Raw genomic sequence first — 16,342 nt, 5'->3', positions numbered from 1 at the left:
TTAAAGACTGTCCAGGATTTATCTACTTTTGTTTCCTAATCATTTCCTAGACATAAATCTTGATGCCACGGCTAGAGTGGGAGCTTGAGAACAGAAAACCATATGTTTTAATTTCTTTTTATTTCCCCAAATTCCTAGACAAATAAATGAAAGATTCTCGAAAAGCACCTGCGACCGTCTTGTTGAAGACAAAGATTTATTCAGTGGGAAAAGGAAATAATCTGCTTTTTTTTTTTTCCTTTTTCAACTTTTAACATATGACTAAAGCAGAAATTCTCTTGGAGGCCTTTGAAAATGCTGTGCTTTCCTCACCCTCTGTGTCTCTCCTCACTGCATTTATCACAGTGGTTTAGCAGATCTCTACAATTGCTTAGAAAACAAGAGAGGCCCAGGTCACTTGCATTTTTTGTGGTTTCTGCATTAAAAAAATTTTTAACTCAAAAATAATATAACTTCATTATTTGTAAGACAGAAGATATATACAAATATTAAGTAATGAAGGAAATGTAACAAAAATCATTTTAACGGTCACTTTACAATATTTCTATGGTTTAAATTTTTATCAAAATCATAAAAGGAAAAAGTAAAGCTATAGTAAGATAAATATATTAACTCCCAGTGTAGCCCAGTGTAACAAATGGTGCAGCCTGGCAATGAGCTACAAGGTTTAAATTGTATGATCTTTGTGTGTGTGTGTTTTTTTTAAACTCTTACCAAAATGACTTTTATATGTATTTCGTACAGAAATAGTGAGTGGCAGTTCATGGCATTTGGTAATTTCTCCAGACATGAAAGAAGGTTTATGAAATCAGTAAATGCCATTTTTAAAAGGGTCTTCTGTCACAAATTCAAGATTGGCCTGTTCACCAAAATCCAATTCGATTCCCTCAGTACTTTCTTTATAAATGGAATTTTCTTCTACTTGTATCCATTTCCCAGGGCTTATGGACCCTTTCATAGTCTCCATGTTTAGAATCAAAGTTTCCTTTCTGAAGAGATCATAATTTTAAGGTAAAATGTGGTCTAAGTTCCTGAATTCCCACTTTCTTTTCACACTTGAATATGTCTCTGTGAAATCTGAAGAAGATATAATCCTGCTGATTGTGAAATGCGGCAAGCTGCCGTCCAATAAACTGAGGGTTGCAGGGAAAGAGAGATGCAAACAGAATGACCCCGTCGTGTTGTAAAATTCTTCAGAATTATTTCAGGTATGTGTTCTGTAGGGTCTTTGCCTCTTCTTTTAATTTCTTTGCACAGACGAACAGAGCAGGTGGGCCACTTGGCAAGTGACTCAGAATTAATCCACTGGGTGTTTTACTATCTTCATTAGTAATCATCAGATCTGTGAAATCTCTTGAGATGGACTGTGGAATAATTTTTTTTCAGAGCCAGCCCTGTTCTGCAGCAAACACGTGAGTTTGGTGTAACCGTGGAGAGCTGTTCACAGCGTCGTACTGTTCTCCCATGAGGTCTATCTGATGTTGTGATGAGAACCTTGGGAGAAGTTTGTCGGTTCAAGTAAGAAGCAGGTGCATCCGTAGCTTCATCATAAGCAACCTCTTCACCCTTAGGGTCGGTCTCCTGTGGTTTCATCACACGCTCGCTGGTTGTCGATGGTCTTGGGTACAGGTTTTGGTGGAGCCTCTCGTTCTTTTTTAAGTTTTTTCTTAGCTGACAACTTTTCCTGCCGCTGCTGCTGCTTCCACCGCGTGAACATTCCGTGTCGCTGCTGTTTGTTCGTAATCTCCGAAATGCTGAAGCTTGGGAGGAAGACAGCCACTTACCGGTCACTGCAGTTTCCTGAAGTTCTACCGCAGTGGGGTGGCCTTTCAGGCTGTCCTGCGGCCGCCGCTCTTATCCCCGGCCTTGTCCCCCGTGTTTTCCAGTTGTGTGATCTTTGAATCTTGTCAGGGTATCTTTGCAACTATATGCATGTTCCTATTTGTAGACAACGTCTTGACGTTAGTGTAATGATTTCATCAGCTACGATGTGAGCAGTGCCTCCTTGTGGACGCTCAGAATTTGAAGATCCTTAGAGGTCCTCTTGCCCAACTCCATCCTCCCACTCAGCGTTCTTCTCCTCCCCGTCCCGCTCAACCAATATCTGCATTTAGTATTCAATGACAATGAGTCAACATTTTTGATAATCAGCAAAGTGATCTAAAATTTCTAATGCAAATCTAACCCCTCCTTGTATTCTAAAAACTGTGCCAGGCAGAGGGACTAGACACCTACAAGAGAATATTTCAGGAGTCCTTCATGCCTCCATAATAAATCTTAATCCATTTTATCTCCTACGCCGGAAGAATCTTGGAATCCCTTTTCTTCTACTCAGTCTCCTTCCTCCACTCTCATGATCAATCTGACATCAAGCCTTGTCTATTCTTTCTTTCAAGTATTGGTGTTTATCTTTTGGGTAATGGACCCCTCTAGCATAAAAATAAGTGGGTAATAGGCACTTTGCATTCTGTTGATTTGTTGCTTTGTTGTCTCCAGAAAGTTGAGTAACTTGCCTAAGGTTTCAAAGCTACCAAATGACAGTGATGGTTTTTGAGCCTAGATTTTCTAACTCCGGTGTCAGTGATATTAAAACACTCTGCTATATTGCTCACACCGAGGTTAGTGAAACCTATAAAATTTACTATTCATAGGGGAAAAAATAAAGTCCAAATCTGAGGGTCCAAAAATCCTAAAGTTTATCCTTGTATCCCCCATGTGGGTCCATGTCCACAGATTAAGAAATTTTGCTTGATTTCTTGCTTTCATTCCCCCCCCACCCCATTCTCATTGCCATCACCTATGCCCAGCTCCCTCGTAACATCTTTCTTTTTCAGTTTATTCTGCTGCCAACTTAATCGTCCTAAACACAGCTTTCATCATATCATGCCTCTGTTGAAACATCCACAGCAATGGTGGATCTTGGCACATTTTAATCATTTACTTAACAATTTATAATTTTTTTAGATGCTTTTTTATCTATTATATTGTAAAATCCATGGAAGGCAGGGATAATGTCTATTTTGTTTATCATAATACAGCAATTCTTAAGCACATAATAAATGTTTATTGTGTGACTGGATTTTTCAGCACTCTGCTACATGAATAATGGCAACATAAATTGTAGGGAAATTGGCCACTGTATTTATATGAATAGAAAAATGCCTGGGGAAGCACAAATAATGTTTATAGTAGATATTTCTGAAAAGTGGGATTATGGAGGGCTTTTATTTTGGGGGTCATCTAAAAAAAGTAACCCCAGTTCCAATCCTCCCTCCCTCCCTCCCTCCCTCCCTCCCTCCCTCCCTCCCTCCCTGCCTGCCTGCCTGCCTGCCTCCCTCCCTTGGCTGGTCTTTAAAAAGGTCCTTCAATGTCTGGTCCCATATTACTAGACCTCCCACTGGTCTCTCATTAGAAAGCTCTCCTCCAGTTAATTTACCCATCCACCCATACAAACAATATTTATTGAAAACTTACGACTTGCCTGGCACCATGGAGTGGGAAAACAGACACATGAACAATTTATTACACCACAGTGTGGTTAGTGCTGCATTGGATACACACACAAAGGCTGTGGGAGCGCAAAGGGGGTGGGGGGTGGGGTGGTGGTGAGTGACTTTTACCCAGGTGGCGAAGAAGCTAGGGGAAGGCTCTGGAAAAGGAAACCATATTTGAACTGAACCATGAAGAGGGATTTAGCCAAGCAGAAAAGTAGAGGAAAAATATTCTAGGCAGAGTGAGCAGCCTGTGAATAATTTCATGAGGTCATAGAAAATACATGTGTGCATTTCACATGAGGTGAAATACTGTATTTCACATGAAGATACCTGGATCACAGGAGTCCACAGGCAAGAGTAAGTGCCCAAACCCAGACATCTCAAGGGCTGCTTCCTCCAATAAGCCTTCCTGGATACTCGTGGTACCCTATGGCCTCTCCCTTCTTGTAGACCTATTGTCCAATTATTTGATACTTGATTCAAGACAACTCAAGACTTCTTTTATTATTCTCTTATATTTGACCATCTGGTTTGCATCCTTTTTAAGACAAAGAATATGCCTTATGGTTATTTCTCTAGTGTCCACTGTAGAGAGTGATTTATGTACTCTTTGGGGCATAGTAAATTCTTAACACTCATTGCTGACTGATAGACAGGCGGTCCTTTAGCCTCTATGTTTTCAGCTACAAGGCTGTCTGAAGAACCACACAAAAATGGCTAATCTTCCACAAGATTGCTATGTGGATACGAAAGACAGTTTGGGGAATGTAATCAATAATGTTGTAAAGATGTTATAGGGTATCCGATGGACACTTGTTTTATTAGGGAGACCACTTCATGGATGGTGTAGGTGCCTGACCACTGCAGTGTACACCTGAAGCTGAAGCTGAATAATAATGAATGTCAATTATAATTATATATATATATATATATATATATATATATATATATATATATATAGTCACAGGATGTGGAGTACAGCATAGGGAACAGAGTCAGTGGAACTGTAAAAGCTATATACAACGTCAGAGGGGTAGTAATTGGCAGGAGGGAGGTTATCACTTTGTGAGGGGTGTACATGTCTAACTAGTACATTGTTTTGTACACCTGAAACTAATAATAATAATTTAAAAATGGTTAATCTTAAGGTGACTGACTGGAGCAACTTGACAAAGCACTGGGATAAGTACTGGTGTGCAATCACCCCAAATCGTCTTTTGGGTTTTTTTTCACAGTGAAAAGGGCAGACTTACCACTGGTGCAGAGCCAGAATTTCTCTAAATCAGGCCTTGCTGTGGCCCCATCAGACCTTTCAATACTGACTGAAGAGCTTGCAGTGTTTACTAAACTCCTGAGATCACTAAAGTCTGGAGCAATCTCTCATGCCCCATTAATGTCCAATGTTTGCAGTAATCGCTAATGTGTAATAAATCTCTAGTCTCTGAAGGTTTAAACCACACAGATGTATAGTTTCAGATGAATAATGACAGACATGATTTTGCCATTCAGTCATTCAACCCACGCTTTGAGAATACCTATCCTATTCAAAGCACTGAACTGGGCTCTTCTCCCGTGAGCCACTCTACTATGTCCTAACTGTTCTATGTCATAATGAAAAACACACACAAACTGGTAGTTCTTTAAATGGAAATTAAAAGATAATTTTAGTGATCAAATAGATCAGGGGAATTTTTCCATTGGTTTAAGGATAGAGACTTGGAGATTTTTTTTTCCTTCCTTCCTTCCTTCCTTCCTTCCTTCCTTCCTTCCTTCCTTCCTTCCTTCCTTCCTTCCTTCTCTTTCCCTACCTCCCTCTCTTCCTTCCTTCCACCAATAAATGTTTCTAAGAGAACCTATAATGTATCAGATACTATACTTGAAACCAGAGAAATGATGATAAAAAAGAGACACAAAAGTTACAAATTTCCAGTTATAAAATAAGTAAGCCATGGGGATGTAAAGTACAGCATGTTGACTATAGTTAATGATACTGTATTGCTTATTTGAAAATGTCTCAGAAAGTAAATCTTAAAAGTTCTCATCACAAGAAAAAAATGTGTAACTATGTATGGTGAAAAATGTTAACTAGACTTATTATGGTGACCATTTTGCAATACATACAAATATCAAATCATTACATTGTGCATCTGAAACCAATATAATGCTATATGTCAATTATACCTCAATAAAAAAAGAAAGAAACACGATTTCTGCCCACAGGGAGCAGAAATACTTTGTGCATAGAAGGCAGAGTCATCTAGAACTTTACATTTTACCATCTTTACTGAACACTCATTTATGCCAGGTATTAATATGATCAAAATATGTTGAATGAATTACATACAGCCATTACTTTAAAGTGTGTCTTTTATTTGGATGATAATGACAGGTGTTTACAACAGAGAATTTGAAGTTAAAAGACTTGAGGCCTACAACTGCCTTACATTAGGTATGTGACCTGAGAAAATCATTTACTTCTTTGTGCCTCAGTTTCCTTCTCTATAATATTGGGAGAGTGATAAATGTGTAATTCCTGGGGATTTGAGGAGAGCATATAAGATAACTCTCTGTGCCTTCATACATGCCTGTCTCACTCCCTGAATTATCTTTCCCATTTCCCCATCCCTTCTGCCTGATAAACTCCTACTTAACTTTGAAACCCTGGCTTAAGTGTCACTTCATGTAAGAAGTCTCTCTTTCTGTCCCCGATGGTGCTGAGTGTTCTCTCCTCTAGGTCATGACTGTACCCATCTAGGTTTTTATGTTGCAATTACCACATGACACCATCATGCAGAAGGGCAGAGCCTATGTCTTATTCACATTTTCTATACCTACCATAATACCTGGCTCCTTACCAGTGCTTAACAATCTGCTGAACAAATGGCCTAATTCTGATAGGCAGCTGTGATGGGCAGTCGGCTGCTCACAAATGTATCAGTTCTCCTCTCCTTCTGGGCATATGGGAGAATGGGACTTCCTTGCCCCTTGAAGGTAGGAATAAACCTGTGATTTGTGTGGCATGGGTCACTTCCACGTAGAAGCATTTCGTTGCCAGTATTTGTGCAACTCTCTCTTCCCTACACCGGTGATCATGGAACTGAATATTGACATGAGGTGTCGTGAGACTGAAGCACCCCAACATAGTAAACTTGTACCACATGGACAACAGCTGTCTGCAGAGGCACCTCAAGCAAAAGGGGACATGGCATAACTGAGCAATAAACGTGCATCCTACTAATCCTCTGAGCAATAAACGTGTGTCCTATAAATCCTTTGCCATTTTTTTTTTTTTATTACCACAGCGTAATCTAACTTATCCTGATTGATAAAATCACCAACTAACTTCCAGGAAAACATATGGCAATTTTCTGGGAATGTAAACATGAGAACCATCAAAACCAAATGCATGAAGGAAAAAACTTATCTGAAAAGTATACATCTGACCATCAAACCATAATCCAAAAATATCTAGTTGACTTTATAGGGGTGTTAAACCTCTCTTAACTTGAGTCTCCAAAATCCAGAGAAATTTCTCTTGTAGTCAAGAGATTACAATCCCATACTTACACATCAGAGGGAAATTTTATGCAACAAAACACTGTTTTGAGATAAGGCATTTGGCATGAATTGTTTTAAAGAAATGTGTTTAAGATCTTCCACCAAATGGTCACTGTTAATGTGGTCTGTTCACTGTCCTTCTTCCCTAACTGGGACTGGTAATGAGGGTGCTTCATGATTTTCCATTTCATGAATACAAAAGAGGGAAACAATCTTTTATGGATTTAATTTTGTCTCCTTTTTAAAAGAATTTTATTGTGAAATACACACACACACACACACACACACACACACACAATGTACATGAAACATATATTTACAGTTTACCAAAAACTATAAAATCAAACTGATACAGCCACTACTCAGGCCAAGAACTAGAATATTGCCAAGATTGTAGTATTCCTCCTATGTATTTCTCCTGCCAAAAGAAACCACTGGCCTGGCTTTGGGAATAATCATTTTCTTACTTTTCCTTGTAGTTTTACCACTGGGCCTATTTTAAAATTTGCTTTATCATTCATATTGTGGCCTGATTTATGTACAATAAAATGCAATAGTTAAAGAGTGCAGTGTAGTGAGTTTTACAAATGCATATACATCTATGTTACCACCTCCCCAAACATGATGCAGAATTTCCACTGCTAAAATTACCACCAAAATCACTCTGTATACATAACTGAACAAAAATGATGTCTTTCTACTTTTCTGAAAAATAAATATATAAATGAGAAACAAACAAAAAAAATCTAGAATTTCCATTACCTCAAAAAGTTTCCTTGTGTCCCTTTGCAGTAAATCCCCCAGTCTCAGTCCCAGGCTACCACAAATCTCCTTTCTATCGCTATGGCTTAGTGTGGCTTGTGGTAGACTTTTATATATAAATGGAACCACAAAGCATCTACTGGCTTCTTTAACGTAGCATAATTTATGTCTGGTTTTAAATTGCATGTAAACAGAATCGTAATATATGTTATGATTCTTCTGTGTCTTGTTTCTTTATTCAATATCATGCTTGTAAAATTTGTCCACAAACTTGCATGTATCTATAATTCATTCATTTTTATTGCTATATATAAACCATTGTATGACTGTAGCATAATTTATTTATCCATTCTGTTATTAATAGACAGCAGGGCTGTTCTCTAGTTCCACTGCTGTCATGTACTGAGTTTATAAGTGGATTTTTATATCCAGCTAGCTTACTAATCCTTCCTATTAATAATAATAATTCCTCTGCAGATTCTTTTGGAGTTTCAGTGCATATATTCATGTACCTGTGAATAATGATAATTTTCAGTCCTTAAAAATCTCTATATTTTTTATCCATTTTTCTTGTTTGTTTAACTGTTCTCACGAGGACTTCCAACACAAAGTTAGATGGAAGTATGGATAGCAGCATCGTTGTGCTGTTCCAGATCTCAAAGGAAAAGCTTTTAATTACTAGGTATGATTATTAGGTACGATGTTTACTGAAGATTTTTGTGGTTATTCCTTGTCAGAATATTATTTACCAGGATGAAGTTCTCTTTTAATCTCAGAAGTTTTAGGAGGAAAAATCATGAATAATGTAAATTTACTAATGTGATTGGAAAAATAATTTTATCATATGCTTTTCCTGCAGTTATTGAGATAACAATATGAATTGATATTCCATAATATTAAATTGGTATTCTATTAAACCAATCTCTCATTCTTGATATAAACCAATTTGGTAATACTATTTTATCCATTATATGTTTTGCTTATTTTTCTTTACATCCAATTTCATGAATCAACTCACCTATAACTCTCTTTTGTCATACTCTCCTGGTCAGGTTTTGGTTTCAAAGTTTTGCTAATCTCTTAAAAGCATAGGGGAATGTACCCTCTTTTAAAATTTCAAACTCGTGTAAGATTGGACTTATTTTTCCCTTGAATGTTTGGTAGAATCATCAGCGAAGCCATCTGGGCCAGCAGTTTTCTTTGTGGGTATCTTTTGATCACACATCTAAATTCAGGTTCTTGACCTCTATTCCTCTTTGAGTAAGTTCGGTAACATTTTTTTCCCCTAAGAATTGCTCTATTTTTCTAAGTTTTTAAATTTGTTGGTATGAAGTTCTTCATAAAACCCTATATTAACATTTAACAGCTGTAGTACTCTGCAGTGTACTATGTACTTTGATTATAGTTTGTTCATTTTATCCTACAAATATCCTGTATTCTTGCTTTTTCTGTTTGTTGGTATGTTTGCTTATTTACTGAGAGAAGTGGATTAAAATTGTCCACTCTGAGTGTAGTGCTGTCTATTCTCTGTAGTATTCCAATTTTAGCTTTATACATTTAGAGGATATGTTGATCAATGAATATATTTTTGTAGTTGTTATATATTCTGGAGAACTGAATATATTTATCAATATGAAATCACCGTCTATCTTTAGTAGCTCTTTTGCCATAAAATTTATTTTTCTCATGTTACTGTAGCTGCACCAACATTCTTTGGTAGGTAGTTTTGCAATTTACATTTTCTAAATATTTACCTTAGGTTTTAGAAGTGTCCCCCTGTAAATAGCATATAGTTTAATTTTTTAAAAAAAATCTAGCCTGAATATCTTTGCCTTTTAACTGGATTATTTTGTTCATTTATATTGATACAACTATTGATATATTTGGATTTAAAAATATCATTTTTCATTTCTAATGTGTATTCCCTATTCTGGTTTTTTTTTTCTTTTCTTCCTTTCTTATCTTTTGTTGGTCAGCAGAATACTTTTATTATTTCATTTTCTCTATACTGCATTGTGTGTTCACCACCCAGAGTCAGTTCTCCTTCCATCACCATATATTTACCCCCTTTTCACCTCCCCTCCCCACTTACCCTCTGGTAACCGACCATTAAACTGTTGTCTGTGTTTATGAGCTACGAGTTTTTGTTTATTTGTTTGTTTGTCTTGTTCATTTATTGCTTTCAGTTTTATACCCACATATAAGTGAAGTCATATGGTTCTTGACTTTTTCTGTCTGACTTATTTCATTTAGCATGATAATCTCAAGATCCATCCATGTTGTCACAATTCATATGATAATTCATTTAAAAATCTCAGTAGGCTGTATTATTATGGTTTTATATAATTAATATTTTTTTACATATGCCCATATATTTTTCATTTTATTCTTTATTTCTTCCATGGTAGTGGTAAATTATCTTGTTTTATTTGTTTGCAAATATCTTTATTTCACCCTCATTTTTAAAAGGTCTTGATTATCAGGCAGTTAATTAATAAACATATTTTAGCTTTCTGTCATCCTTCAGGCATAGTTCATCAAAATTGGCTTTTTAAATATATTGACTGTTGAGACTAATAAAACATAAAAGTCACACAAAACACATGACTTCACATACATGTATCTCTAGTGGTTGAGGACTACCACAGCTTTATGCCATAGAAACAACGTAGCCACTCAAAGCCCTAACACAAGAGGAAGTTTCACAGAAGAGGAGCAGGACGGGAAAGAGACAGCAATTGTACCTGCTCACAGGCAAAATAGCACTTTTACAAATTTTACAAAACCATATGATCACATTGTCAAAGGATGAAACCACCAGTCAGTATTAAGAAAGCGTGCACACACACACGTGCACAGCTGAATTGATTGCTTACTACAATCAGGCACATCCTCTCTGAGTAGAGCAGGCTACTGCTCTATATAAGGTTTTGGTAAGGGTGAAGTTCTCGTCTTGGTGATTTTCAAGCGACAAGTGGATTGCCGTCATCTGTAGAAACAGTTACTGGGTGAAAATCTTGTTGATTGGCCGACGTCCAGAAGCATGTTCATTGGAATGAGCCTGATTGGCTGACTGTCAGGAGTGAGTGACTGACACCGTCTGGCAGTCTTTCCAAAGGGTGCTCACTGAGACAAGTTGTCCTTGGCCTATTGAACCCGGGTTTAAAACCAGTTCAGACAGCTGCTTGCTACTACTACAGAACAACCAGTGTTTTCTTAGGAGCATGAGAACCTTTCTTTATTTTCAATTTGAAACATTTCCAAAGCTCTCCCTAGGCTTTATAAGAGGCTGGTGTAAATGAGGAGCCTTAAAGCTTAAGTTTCATTGGCTTCGTGGAAATCTACCTCTGAGGCCAGGATGATGACTATTTCATCTTTTCCCCAAGAATGTAGCCCTCCCGGTCCTTGTTTATGCAGGAAAGTGTCCTTCAGGGTCCCTGCCTCAGATAGGAGACATTGAATTCTATCTCCATTAATGGAAGGCTGTCAAAACCAAGGCCCATTTATAAAGTGGTGCTGGAACAACTGGACATCCACATCCAAAAAAGATGAATCTAGACACAGACTTTATATTCTTCACAAAAATTGACTCAAAATGGATCGCAGATAGACCTGAATGCAAAATGCTAAACTATAAAACTCTTGGAAGGTAACATAGAGAAAACCCAGATGACCTTAGATATCATGATGCCCTTTAGATACAATACCAAAGATATGGTCCATGAAAGAAATGATTGATAAGCGGGGCTTCACTAAAATTAAAAACTGCTTCTCTATGAAAGGCAATATCAAGGGTATTAAAAGACAAGCCACAGCCACAGGGAGAAAATATTTGCAGAAGACACATGATAAAAGACTATTATCCAAAATATAAAAAGAACTCTAAAAACTCAACAATAAGAAAATAAACAACTGATTTAAACAATGGGCCAAACACCAAAGAATACACACAAATGGCAAATAAGCACATGAAAAGATGCTCTACAATGTCATAAGGGAAATGCAAATTAAAACAACAATGAGATACATCTATTAGAATGATTGAAATCTGGAACACTGATCCCACCGAATGCTGCCAAGGGTATGGAGCAACAGAAATTCTCATTCATTGATGGTGGGAATGCAAAATGATACAGCCACTTTAGAAGACTGTTAAGAGGTTTCTTACTAAAATAAACATACTCTTATCATATGATCTAGCAATTGCACTCCTGGTATTTACCCAAATGAGTTGAAAACATGTCCACAACAAATCTGCAAAAGGATGTTTATAGCAGCTTTATTCATAAATGCTAAAACTTGGAAGCACCCAAGATGTTCATTAGTAGGTGAATGGATAAATCAACTTAGGTACATCCAGACAATGGAATATTATTTTGTGCAAAAAGAAATGAACTATCAAGCAGTGAAAATACAAGAAGGAACCTTAAGTGCATATTAATAAGTGAAATAAACCAATCTGAGAAGGCTACGTGTTGTATGATTCCAACCACATAACATTCTGGAAAAGGCAAAACTATTGAGACAATGAAAAGATAAGTGGTTTCTAGGGTTGGAGTGGCAGGGGGTAGGATGGTGGAGAGATAAATAGACAGAGTACAGAGGATTTTTAGGACAATGAAAGTACACTGCATGATGTTATAATGATACATATATGTCATTATATGTTTGTCCAAACCCATAGAACATACAACACAAGAGTGAACCCTAAGGTAAACTATGGACTTTGGGTGATTATGATGTGTCAGTGTAGATTCATCTTTGTTAAAATAATAATAATAATAACAATAATAATAAAAGTACCTTTCAGCTGAGTGATGTTGATAATGGGAGAGGCTACGCATGTATGTGGGGAGGGGACATATGTGAAATCTGTGCACCTTCTACTCAATTTTATTGTAAACCTAAAACTGCTCTAAAAAAATAAAATCTTAAAACTCAAAAAAAGTTCTGGAAATGGATGGTGGTGATGATTGCTCAACAATTGAATGTGCTTAATACTACTTAATACATTTAAAAATGGTAAGATGGTAAATTTTATATTATATGTATTTTACCACAATTAAAAAAAAAATTCTAGGGGAAAGGTAACCGTAATAACCTAGTCAACTATTATCAGAAATGGAAGTTGGGAACTCACATTTTTATTAAATATCTTCTCTGTGCCAAGAATGATTCCATGTGTTTTACATTATTACTTCATATAATTAGCAGTAACTTAAGTAAGAGCTACTTGTTTATTTGGCAAGCAGTCACCACACACTGATGGTGGACTTACTATGTAGGCATTGCGCTGGCTACTGGAGATTCAGCGGAACGCGACATTAGCTCAGTCCATGCCTGCAAAGTGCTAACAGCCTAGGGTTGTAGGACGGGACGCAGACACCGTTACAGAACAAAATGGTGAGAACAGAAGGGAGCACCCACCCTGGCCCCATGTTCTAGGCTCCTGCTGAACATTTACATGTATTATCGCACTGACTTCCCCCAACAACTCTCAGAGGTATGAATTATTACACCTATTTTAGAAAGGGTGACATTAGATCTCAGATTTAATCTACCCTAAGATTGCACAACTGCTACGTGGTAGAGCTGAAATGCAAAGATGAAGTCTGCTACTCTAAAGCCCAGGTCCTCCCAAAAGCGTTCTGGGAATCAAACTGCCTCAAGGCAGAGTTTCACCATGAGTAAAGAAAACACTAAGGACAGTACGGTGAGTTTTCTATTTATAAAAAACTGTATTCCATTAATAGGCTGTCCTACATATTGCAATTTGCCCCCTTTTACAGTTTGGTACTAAATGTTTGTTGTTGTTGTTGTTGTTTTTCTTTCATGAACTGATGGAGATAATAGATGGTAGTTCTCACTCTTTTTCAGGATCCCAATATCCAAACCTTATTCCTATGTTTAGAAAATCCTGCACTTTATAAATCTTGGTGGGAAGCACAGCCTGCCTCCAACCCTGGAAGCTCACTTTCCCACCTTCCTTTCAGCAAGGACACGAGCCTCTGAGCTATGCTCTTCTAATAAGTTCACTCCAGAATTTCACCCCAGACCCTGAGTCATAAACCACCGTTATGAAGAAGCAAGGACTGCCCAGTATCTATTCTAAGGGTGAATGATGGCATGGCTATGGCTGTATCTGGTCCCAAGGGGCGTGTGTCAGTTAATGGAACTCAGCAGCAGCAGTGTCGGTGAGGTTAGCAGTTCACCTACCACTGTGACTAAACATAACTCTGGACAACCATGTGGTCTGTATTAGTTAGTTGTTAATATGGCCCAAGTAACAAGACCAACTCTTGTAATAAGAGTGTATCTTCTTAACAAACAAACCAGATTGACTATGTGTCTATGTAATTGCTTTCTCGTCTGTTGTGAAATGTTTGATCCTCTTTTTAAAAGATTAAAACAGCATGTAATTAATTAACTAACTACTTTATTGATTTATTATATTTACTTACTGAGTACAGCTATAGGTTTTCACCAAGCAAACTGCCTGGTATTCACAAAAGATCCAAAGCTTCTGTTCTCAATTATAAACCACTTTCCCTCTCCCCTACAACCACCATTCGTGGCCAATCACTGTGACTTCTCGTCTATGCTTTTGTAATTGCTCCATAGCTGGTTTCTTTTCTTCTACTCTTCCTCTTCAGCAATCCATTTTCCATTGAAGAACTAGGGCGTTCTTTTAAAACATTAATTAGGTCACATATTACTGCTCTATCATAAATTCTTCAAAATTTTTCCAATATCCTTTTCTTTAAATCCAAAGTTTTTAACACAACCTGGAAGCCCCATGTGATCTGCCTATATTTCTAACATTATCCCACTCCTGCCACCTGCCCCATGCCACAATGTCCCAACCGTACTGCCTTCTCAGTTTCTATAATGCTTTGATCTCTTTCCTGACTCAAGGCCTTTGAACATGTGATTCCTTCTGCCTGGAATGTTTTTTCTTCCTCCCATTCACCTGGCTAATCCTTACTTTTGCTTCCTGTTTTAGATTTCATTTCCTCAGATACCTTCTCTTACTACCCAAGTTAAGGTAGACCCCTGATTTACTCTCTCAGCACATCTGAAAGTGTACTTTCATAGCTCTCATTGTGATCTGTAATTCTATATTTACATGTTTGTTTAGTTATTTAATGTCTATCTTTTCCACACTAGTCTGTAAGCTTTAAGAAGACAGGAACCACGCCCATCTTGTTCATGATCTAGCACCCAGCATAACACCTTGTCTGGCCTTTTTAAACATTTATGTATGAATGAATGAACAAATTAACAAACTAACCCAAAGCTTATACAATTGCACGTGAAAACGGTGTTCTGGACAGGAAGTGCTGGAAATCACAGAAAAGAGGGAACTCAGGAGCCTGAAGAGCTAAGAAAAGGCTCCTAGGGAAAGTAGCACTTCAGGGGGACCCCAAAGAACGGGTAAGAGTTAAAAAGGTTCTGATGAGACCTGTGGAGAGAAGCTTCATTGTTCAAGGAGAGGGCAGGACCAGCAGAAAGGTGACCTTTAGCAGGAGACGAGGAGGGTTGTCACTTGGATCTGAAGTACATTCCTGGATCTCACTGAGTACTTGGCCTCCAAGCATACAGAGAGGCCATGAGGTAATTTCTTATAAATCCTATCTCTTGAATAAACACAGTCATGCAGGGAGACCACTCAGGATATGGACCTGCAGATGCACTAGTATGGTGCGGGCGCTGGGGTAGATACTATAGGCTACCTCTCTGGATTCCATGCCGACCCCTGACAGGTGTGCTTGCTGCATGCCTAAGCCTAGAAAACTTACACTATGTGCTCAGATTCCCTTCAGCTCAAGCTCTGCATCTGATCTAATTTCTGCTGGGCAGATGTCTCTGTGCCAGATTTAGGAGGGAGCAAGCATCACATCACAAACATACTTCTGCTACTGCTTTTTGCAAGCACAGCCATGAAGCTGCTGGGTTTTTTTAAGGCAGCTGTAGCAGAGGTCCCAGATTCTGGCCACTAGCTTCCTGGTTATTGAAAGGCATGGCACAGGGTATCCCTTTTGCTCATGCAGATCATGGCCAAAGTAAAGTGGTTCCAGGATGAAAACTCCTGGAAAGCCTAAGATTTGGGGGTTTCTCTTAACTAATACAAAGTCCCAAAGTCATCTTAGAAGGCAAAGACACTGTCAATTCCATTATTTGAAATGCTCTCTAAACTTGATTTAAGTTTAAAATCTTCTCCCTTCCCATAATGAAACGAGGGCCTGCTGTAGGCTGGCCTCTTGCAGGGAGCTAGAGAGTGCGGTCCTTCTTTCTTTTCCTGTTCTTTATCCAGCTTACTTTCCAGTTTATGATCTCTGTAGGAGTGTTGATCAGAGAGGTTGGAAAGGAAAGGGGGAAGGAGAATTTTTATTCGGCCAGTGTGGTTGTAAGATGGCTTCACACTTTCTGGGTCTGGCAGATATTTAAAGTTGACTCACTTTCGGGGGTTCTTTAGAGACCTCAATATCATACCAGTCTTTCTCCTGCAGTGTCTGTTCTGTGTGCAT

At 38.0% G+C, this 16,342-nt stretch overlaps 1 pseudogene; it reads right to left on the bottom strand.

The window, feature by feature from the left end:
• Positions 1-899: 899 nt before the first annotated feature.
• Positions 900-16,342, bottom strand: LOC109450322 (ribosome production factor 1 pseudogene; annotated as a pseudogene).

Source organism: Rhinolophus sinicus, chromosome 14 (assembly GCF_057876585.1).
Source record: "Rhinolophus sinicus isolate RSI-liver-muscle chromosome 14, RSI-T2T, whole genome shotgun sequence".
In the NCBI taxonomy this organism is placed as follows: Eukaryota; Metazoa; Chordata; class Mammalia; order Chiroptera; family Rhinolophidae; genus Rhinolophus; species Rhinolophus sinicus.
Note: the sequence above shows the minus strand (reverse complement) of the source record. Positions and strands in the feature narration are given on the sequence as shown.